This window comes from Tupaia chinensis, unplaced genomic scaffold (genome assembly GCF_000334495.1).
Source record: "Tupaia chinensis unplaced genomic scaffold, TupChi_1.0 Scaffold142527_1, whole genome shotgun sequence".
Taxonomy (NCBI): domain Eukaryota; kingdom Metazoa; phylum Chordata; class Mammalia; order Scandentia; family Tupaiidae; genus Tupaia; species Tupaia belangeri.
Window position 1 is genome coordinate 175,406 of NW_006202376.1, and position 8,617 is coordinate 184,022.

General features: G+C 36.8%; 1 pseudogene; it reads right to left on the minus strand.

Annotated features, from left to right (window-relative positions):
• LOC114005123 (renal cancer differentiation gene 1 protein pseudogene) overlaps window positions 1-8,400 on the minus strand; it is a 12,381-nt pseudogene extending 3,981 nt beyond the window's left edge.
• Window positions 8,401-8,617: the final 217 nt, after the last annotated feature.

Consider the following 8,617-nt stretch of genomic DNA (forward strand, 5'->3'; position numbering starts at 1 on the left):
AGAAACGGGGTCCTCCCAATGTGATTTCCTTGCCAGACCTGTCAGCATCCAGGCATGTTGAGTATGATCTTGCAGACCAGGACATGACTCAGCACCGTGCCATAGTACTCCTACTACCCACACCACCTCAGCTGGGCCTTAAACTCTGGAAACATATGGGGCCAGTAGATGTGTAGTGGTTATGTTACTGGACTCCCACGTGGCCGAAATGCAGTTCGAGTCCCAGACCTAGTGGCTTGAAAATCACGCTGGGCCAGTTTGCATGTGTGTCCATGATCCAGGGAGGAGAATGGAGGAGAAGGGATTGCAATGTGGACATCCCTCCTGGGTGGGGGGCGGATTTCTTACTTTTCTTATCTCTGTCTCTGTCTGTCTCTCTCCCTGGTGAGCACACATACCCTAAGGCAAAAAATTCTTTAAAAAAAAAAAGAAAGAAAGAAAGAAAGAAAGAAAAAAAAAAGAAATCTGCCACCTCTCCATCTATCTGTACTCCATATGTCCTCTACGAGTGCATGCACCTTTTGACCTCCATTTTTAAAATTCATAAGTTACTGTAATTATTCCTATTCTTATTCTACTCTTCAATGTGTCACTGTAGTGTGTTCACAGCAAGTAGATCTCATTTACCTAAGTAGAAAAGACCTGTTCAGTCCTGAGCCCCAAATAGGTAAAAATAGGAACACTATAAATAGCTAGTTGTAAAATAGTAGACTAGCCACTGAAACAAAAATCGTTCTATATCAAGTTAACTAAAATATTGATTAGCCCTGCATAAGGGAAAATGAAAATTATCACTCTCAAAAAGCCTCAACTTTAAATGACTTCAGATATAAAATGTTCAAAGCTTTTAGAAAAACTGATTTCAAAAAACTTAAAATTAGTTTTTTTATGGAAATACAATAAATTGATGAAAGTTCATTGTATTAGGTTCAAAAACATGAATTTGATTTTGATTCTGTGTGATTTGATGGTATTAAGCTTGTAAGGTCTTCAATGTTTTTTATTTAATTTCCTCATTGATATAATGAAGGAACTGAATCAAATTACTATTATAATTACTTTTAAGTCAAGAAAATTCATAATCTATATCTTACAGATGAGTAGAATCTTTTTTTTTTTTTTGAGGGAAAAGGATACCCTTTAAGGCATAAAGCTACATACATATTCTCCTATAATGGTGTAGCAATAGACTTTTCTCTGTATTTAAAAAGTTCAAAGAAAAAAATATTAACACATATATTACATTTGCTATGCAAGCAATACCACTATAATTGGGTTTTGGAATGAAAACTTAAACTTAGTATGAAATAAGAAATAATATATCATAATCCAATATAATGATAAATAGTGTTTTTATGAGTGCTTATCTAATGTCATTGTATTTTATTATAGAACATTATGAGCAACCCATTTTAAATACATAGTGAAATATCTGATAAGACAAAATATCTTTACATTTTGGCAATAGTATAAGAAAATATATATAGGTTAGGATTGTAAAATAAAAAAGACAGTGATTCATTAAAATTCATTTAACAAGTATTTTATTATATACACAGCAGGCATTAAGCATTTTCACTCATATTACCTTACTTAACCAGACCTGTTAGCATACTATAGCTTTACAACCCCACTATGCGCTCATCCTCTCTCTCCAGAAAAATACCTATCTACAACCTCAGCTATTTCTGCTAGTATGAGTCTGATAACAAACTTGTGGGAAAGGTGATTCTCTGTTCATAATAAAAATTCAGGTTGTATTTTCATATGAATCCTCTAATCAGATTTCCATTTTCTTCCAGATCACGGTATCACTCTAAGTGCTGTGTCTCAGACAAATAATGGTTATCTAGAAATGAGGGCATGTGTTTATTCCCCAACCCTAGGGTTTTGTGCTGTGATTTACTGATGGGGCTTTTCAGAGCTCATTAGAGAATTCCTCTTTGCCACAAATTCTTGAGCGTTGTTTGTTTACCTGTTTTATAAGGTTCAAGAGACAGAGCAGCCACAGTAGTTTTCAGACTTGCTGCAGAGCTTCAGTTGTTCTACTCTAACTTAACAGCCTCCCAAGACCCCCTGTAAATGTCCCACTATACTCTCTTTAATCTGGAATAGTAGCTCCAAAATCCAAAGATGCCCACTGAGTGCTACACTTGTATATTAATGACATTCAGTGCAAAGCACAGCAGTTTTCTTTACTGTAGAGAGGATAACCTACCATGCTATTGGCCACAAGATCACTGGAAACCTTACCAAGGGTATAAGTGTCTAAATGTTTTTGGTTTCTTGCTCAATCTCTGTCATGCGTGTTATTTTTCTACCCTCATCAGGACTAGTGTTAGTAAATGCTGGAGAAAGAATTGTGCTTGTCCATGTCCCATGGAGGTGCTTTCTTGATTTCTGTCTCCCTCTCTCTGCCTTTCTTCAGCAAGTGCATGCATCCTTTGGTGAAAAGTTAACAATAGGGACCAGCAGTTGGCGTAATGGCTATGTCTCTGGACTCCTATGTAGCCAACCGTGGTTCAAGTCCCAGACCCAGTGGCTTAAACACACGCCGGGCATGTATGTGAGTGTGCCCAAGATCCTGAGAGGAGAATGGAGGAGAAGAGATTGTGGCGTGGCCATCCCCCCTGGGGGGTGATTTCTCGCTTTCTGTCTCTATGTCTCTCTCTGTCTTTCTGGTGAGCGCACACGCCCTATAGCAATAATCTCTAAAAACAAACAAACAAAAAACACAACTCACGCCCACAAATGCCAAAGATCTGGAGAGGAGAACGGAGGAGAAGGGATCTGGATGTGGCCATCCCCCCTGGGGGAGAGGGTGATTTCTCACTTTCCATTTCTCTCTCTCTCTCTCTCTATCTTTCTGGCAAGGGCACACACACACACACACACACACACACACATGGTTTGGGCAATCTCAATAGAGAATTTTTGTGGGTATTGAACAAAGGAATATGTTACTATTATCCAAAAATAATCTCTTCAACTGTAGTTTTTCTTTTTCTTTTTTTAAAGTTATTTATTTAATTTTATTTATTCACTCATTTATTTTAATTTGACCAGAGAGAGACACAGAGGAGGAAAGAGAGAGAGGGAAAGTGAGAAAGGAAGCCACCAGGTCCGGGACTCGAACCGTGGTTGGCCATGTGGGAGCATCCAGCACCTTAACCACCATGCCACCTGCTGGTCCCTCTTTTTCTTTTTTTTTAAACTATGTACACTCACCAGAGAGACAGAGAGAAAGAGAAAGAGAGAGGGAGAGAGAAAGCATCCTCACTTCCCCCGCCAAATGCATGGTCATACCACAATCACTTTTCTTCCATTTCTCCATCCCATCAGTATTTTAGATACAAATAAACATACAACTGAAGAGTATTTTGAGTCTCCAAACAAGAGTTGAAAATGTGGCTGGTCATCTGGGATCTTTTTCCCTTAACTGCTTGGCTATTGGGCCAACCCAATAGTAACCTTTCCATAACTGAGACATTAAAAAAAAAGAAAACTGCTCTTATTTTACTAATATACACAATATATACCTAATTTTTAATTCTGTGTTATTTCATGCAATGTTTAATTTCTTTCTCTAGATTACAATCAATTGCCATCAATTTTATTGAGATTTTTCTTTCTTTTTCAAAAACCATAAATAGCATGAGTTTCTTCCTATTTAGTGAAGGCATGTATTCTTTTACTGTATTTTTTTTTGTTCTGTACTGTTTTCCTGTTTTTAGTTTTTCCTTAATTACATATCACCTTCTCATACCTTTTTAGATTCTCAAGTTGGAAACAGTTTTATTTGAAACCCAAAGTCTTAGATGTTGAACCAAATTTCTGATATTAAATTTCTGATATGCATAATTACATAAATATTTATTGGTACTAAAATTTATTTTTGTCATTAGTAAAATATTATAATAAGACAAAGAATAAAGCACTAACAAGTTCCTGGGTTCAGATAAAAAAAAAAGCCCATAGATGAGGAATCATTAACAGCAGACATGGATTTCATTTCTCCTAATCACACCATCTAAGGCACACATAACTATACAAATGGCACTGAATGGGTACTGGCCAATTCAGCTGAGAGAAATAGATTGGGGTCTATTTAACTTTTGTCCTTTTCTAGAACTAGAACAATCAAGGATATAAAACTGGTTCCCATTTTCTAATCCCCCATTTTTGTATCATTGATTATGGATTATATATTCAGTCACAGTTTCTACCTAATGGTTTTATTAGAAACAGGTGTAACTCGGGGCCAGAAGGTGGAGTGGTGGTTAAAGGCTCCCACATAACTCACCATGGTTTCAGTTCTGGACCTGGTGGCTTGCTTTCTCACTTTCTCACTTTCTCTCTCTCTCTCTCTCTCTCTCTCTCTCTCTCTCACTCTCTCTCTCTCTCTCTCTCGGTCTTGCTATGCCCAAATTAAAAATAACAATAATGAGAAATAAAAGAAATAATTGTTTTTTAAAAAAGAAACAGGTGTAAGATAATTATACTAAGTATTATATTTAACAAACTTAGCAAAAACCCATGTATCTTGGATTTAGTCATACAAGGATGCAGTCAGAATCAAATTTTCATGTATCTTTTAAACTGAGGAAATTATTGTTGTCTGCTTACTTGCCCGTACCTTCAAATTATGTCCAACCATTCATAATACTTTTGGCATAAATATCTTAGGTATTTCCTTTTTCAAATATAACTATTTATATTATTACTTTACACATAATAATGTAGACACAGTAAAAACAATGACTGTCAGATCCTTTTCTCAATCTTTCTAATAAAATAATGTTTCTCTATAAACCGAATATCTTCCATTAGTGGGTAGGTCACTAGAGCTCAATGCACAAATATGCAGTGGATTTTATTTAAATGTATCTAGCAACCACATAAAAAGTTGCACCAATAGGTTTCTCAGTGGCAAGTTGGATGATAGCTCATTTATCTCCTACGAGCACAGCAGAATGATCTTCAATTTCTCTCATCTTGACTAACTGAATGAAATAGTATACATATTTACTTTAATTTGTGACTCTTTGTGAATCAGTTACTGTTAGATCAATTTTGTCATATTTTAGAGGTCAGCAGATGCCATAGTGGACTCCCACATGAATGGTCACAGTTTGAGTTCTAGACTCAGTGGCTTAAAACTAATGCCGGGCATGTGTGTGTACCGTGTGTGAGTGCATGTCCAAGATCCCAGGAGGAGAATGGAACAGAAAGGATTGTGGCATGGTCATCTCCTGGGGGGGGGATGATTTCTCACTTCTCCTCTCATTGTCTCCCCCTCCCTCAAATAAATGCATGCACCCTAAGACAAAAACCTCTAAAAAAGTGCCATATTTTTGATTGGCTGCAATGCTCTCAGGGGAGGTCTCTAGCACATCTAGCCACTGAGCATCAAAAAACACCAGACCCATTGCAAACAATATACAAATGAACTCTTCCTGAGCGCCTATGATCTCATGGAGAGTTGCTGACGAAAAGGATGTTCTAGGAGCTTAGGAATATACAAATGCCATTTATACATTTCTTCATCATCAAGTAGGCTGAATCTCAAGTGTTAGCGATATTCTGGTAAAAACTCCTTGAGGTATTCAAACTGAATTAAGGAATTTTCTCATGATTAGGAATGAAATTTCAAGAAAACTAACAGTCCCACCAGTTCAAAATGCCTTGCGATATGAGACCATCAAACTGCAAACTGTTCAGCTTATACCACCGTAAATGCTGTTGCCAATGAATACTTGTAGTATGGGTGCAATTTTAAAATGTTGTAAATGCATCCAAAAGTAGTGTGTCTCTCCGGATATTTGAGTCTAAACATAGTCAGCTTTTAAGTTCAGCTCATTCTGAATATGAAACAAGGATTTTGATACTTATCTTCACAGGTATGAGTCATTAGTAAGATAAACCCAATTCCTTATGACAATATTCTAATTCTTAGAAGTCATAGTAACTATACAAACTTCTTATGTAGTATTCTATTCATTTTCAGGTTTGGTGAAGTCAAAAGGGCAACGTAAATTTTTAAATACCAATGTGTCCACTTTCATCCCAGGAGGTAATCTAGATACACAGAATCAGAGTGAGCCAGCTACTCATTGTATCTGCCAGTCTGATACACACAATCTGATTGAAAGATATCATTTCTTTCCAGGTTGAGAAAACACATGTTTCCAATGTGACTCATATTATTATCAGCCAAATTATCATTTTAATCTGCTATTATTCAGGTAAATCTCTAGGAAACAATGACAGATAACTTCTCTTCACATTACCTGGAGTCTATGTATAAATGTTTAGGTTTGATTCTTTCAGCATAACCCATGACTCTGAATCACAATGATAACAACCACAGGCTTAATTCTCTTGCTCTGAGATACCTTCTTAGAAAATGACCTTGATTTTCTCTCTTTTTTTTTTTTTGACAATTTTTACTCATTTGTTTTACCCATTGTTTTATCCTCAACATTAAGAAATAGATACATGGGGACATTGACAGGTGTCTATTATATTAATAAACAGCTTGAGGTGCCAGGAGATGGTGTGGTGGTTACATTGTTGGATTCTCACATGGCCAATTGCAGTTCGAATCCCAGATCTGGTGGCTTGAAATTCCTGCCAGGTAAGTAAGCATGTGTGCCCAAGATCCTGGGAGAAGAATGGAGACGGGATTGTGGCATCGGCATTTCCCCTGGGGATGATTTCTCACTTTTCCTTTCACTGTGTTTTTTCTCTCCCTGTCAAGTGCATGCACTCTAAGGCCAAAACCTCTACAAAAAAAAATTTTTTTAAAAGCTTGAAATCTGAATTATGTAGAAAATTAAATTTCCCAGTTTTATGACTGTTTAAGAATGTTTTTACTATAAACTCTAAGCAAATTTTGAGGTATATATGTGTGTATCATACACAGACAAAGCACTTGAAGTAAATTATTTGTTTCTTAGAATTTTCTGTATGCTTTACTTTCTTAACTGTGATAGATATAAACTATTGTGTCATTGACTCACAGACACACATTTTGATTTAAGTTTTATTCAATTTTAAAGTTATTGTGTATGTGTGTACATATATGAGTACACACACACACACACACAATTCCAATTCCTTAATAAAATGTCTTAAAATTTAACAAGAGGGCCAGCCTGTAGCATGGTCATTAAGGTGACTAGATCCCACATGGCGAACTGCACAGTTCAAGTCCCAGAACCATTAGCTTAAGAAACATGCCAGACGTGTGCATGTATGTCCCAAATTCCTGAAAAGACAAAGAAATAGAGGAGACGGGATAGCAGGGTGACCGTTTCCGATGAAGGATGCTTTCTTACTCTCCCTTTCTGTCTCCATTTATGTCTCTGCCTCTCTCTGGTGAGTACATGTGCTCTCTATTAAATTAAACAACAACAAAAAAAAACACTGAGGAAACTCTTTAAATTAACTCAACACACTTTTGTTTTGTTCTTTTACTATAGGATGAACACACTCAACAGAGAGAAGGTAAGTGAGAACTCACTTCCCTTGGGGTAGGGCCATGTGAAAATCCCGTCTCCTCATTCTTCCTCCTCTTGAGATTTTGGTATACATACACACAAAATATGTCCCTCAAGTTGCCAGGTCTGGAATTTGAACCACGGAATTGGCCACATGGGATCCAATGCCTTAACCATTACAACACCTGCTGGCCCACAGAATACTTTTACTATCACTCTTAGTAGTGGTAAAAACAAACTCTTGATTAATGAATTTCATTACTATTTCAAAGAATAATTTTTGAGACTCTTTTAAAGCTGTATGTTTGTTACCGCTTTAAGAAAAGATTATACTATTCTGTCTAACTCTAAATGAATTATGCTAAAACACTTCATACAAATTTGAATGCTTTAACTTTCTAGTCAAAAAATTGTTTTGAGGACCAGCAGATAGCCTAATGGTTATAACGCCGTACTTCTACATGGCCAACTGCAGTTTCAGTCCCAGACCCAGCAGCTTTGACACTTACATCGGGAGAATGAGTGTGTGTGACCAAAATCCTAGGAGGATAATGGAGGAGAGAGGATTGGGGTATGGTCATATCCCCTTGGTGGTGAGTTCTCACTTTCCGTCTCTCTATCTCTCTCTGGCAAGAACACACATTCTATAGAAAAAAATCTCTCTCTCTCTCTCTCAAAAAAAAAAACTGATTTGAAATTTTGTTGAATTTAATCTATCACTCTCTGGATCTTTCAAAAGTATAACCATAATCATATGATGAAATGAATACTTAAATGTCTTAAATACACCCAGCTCTTTTTTAAACAGTCTTGCTGTGTTGCCTAGACCAGCATGGAGCTCCAGCTCCTGATCCTCTTTCTGCAGCTCCCAGTCACTGGCATTACAGGCCCACGCCATGGCTCCCAGCCCTTAGGATGGACCAAAAATGCAAACTGGCCTTCCATGTGGTCTGAACCCACAGGACAGTGTCTTAGCAGCACATCACCATGCCTGGGCCCCTCGTTTTTAAAATTTCCCCAAAAGCTGAGTTGTTTTTATATATCTTAGGAGGAATTAGTATAAAGTATGATTAATTGCAACAAGCAGTAATTATATTAATATTACAACTTTTTAA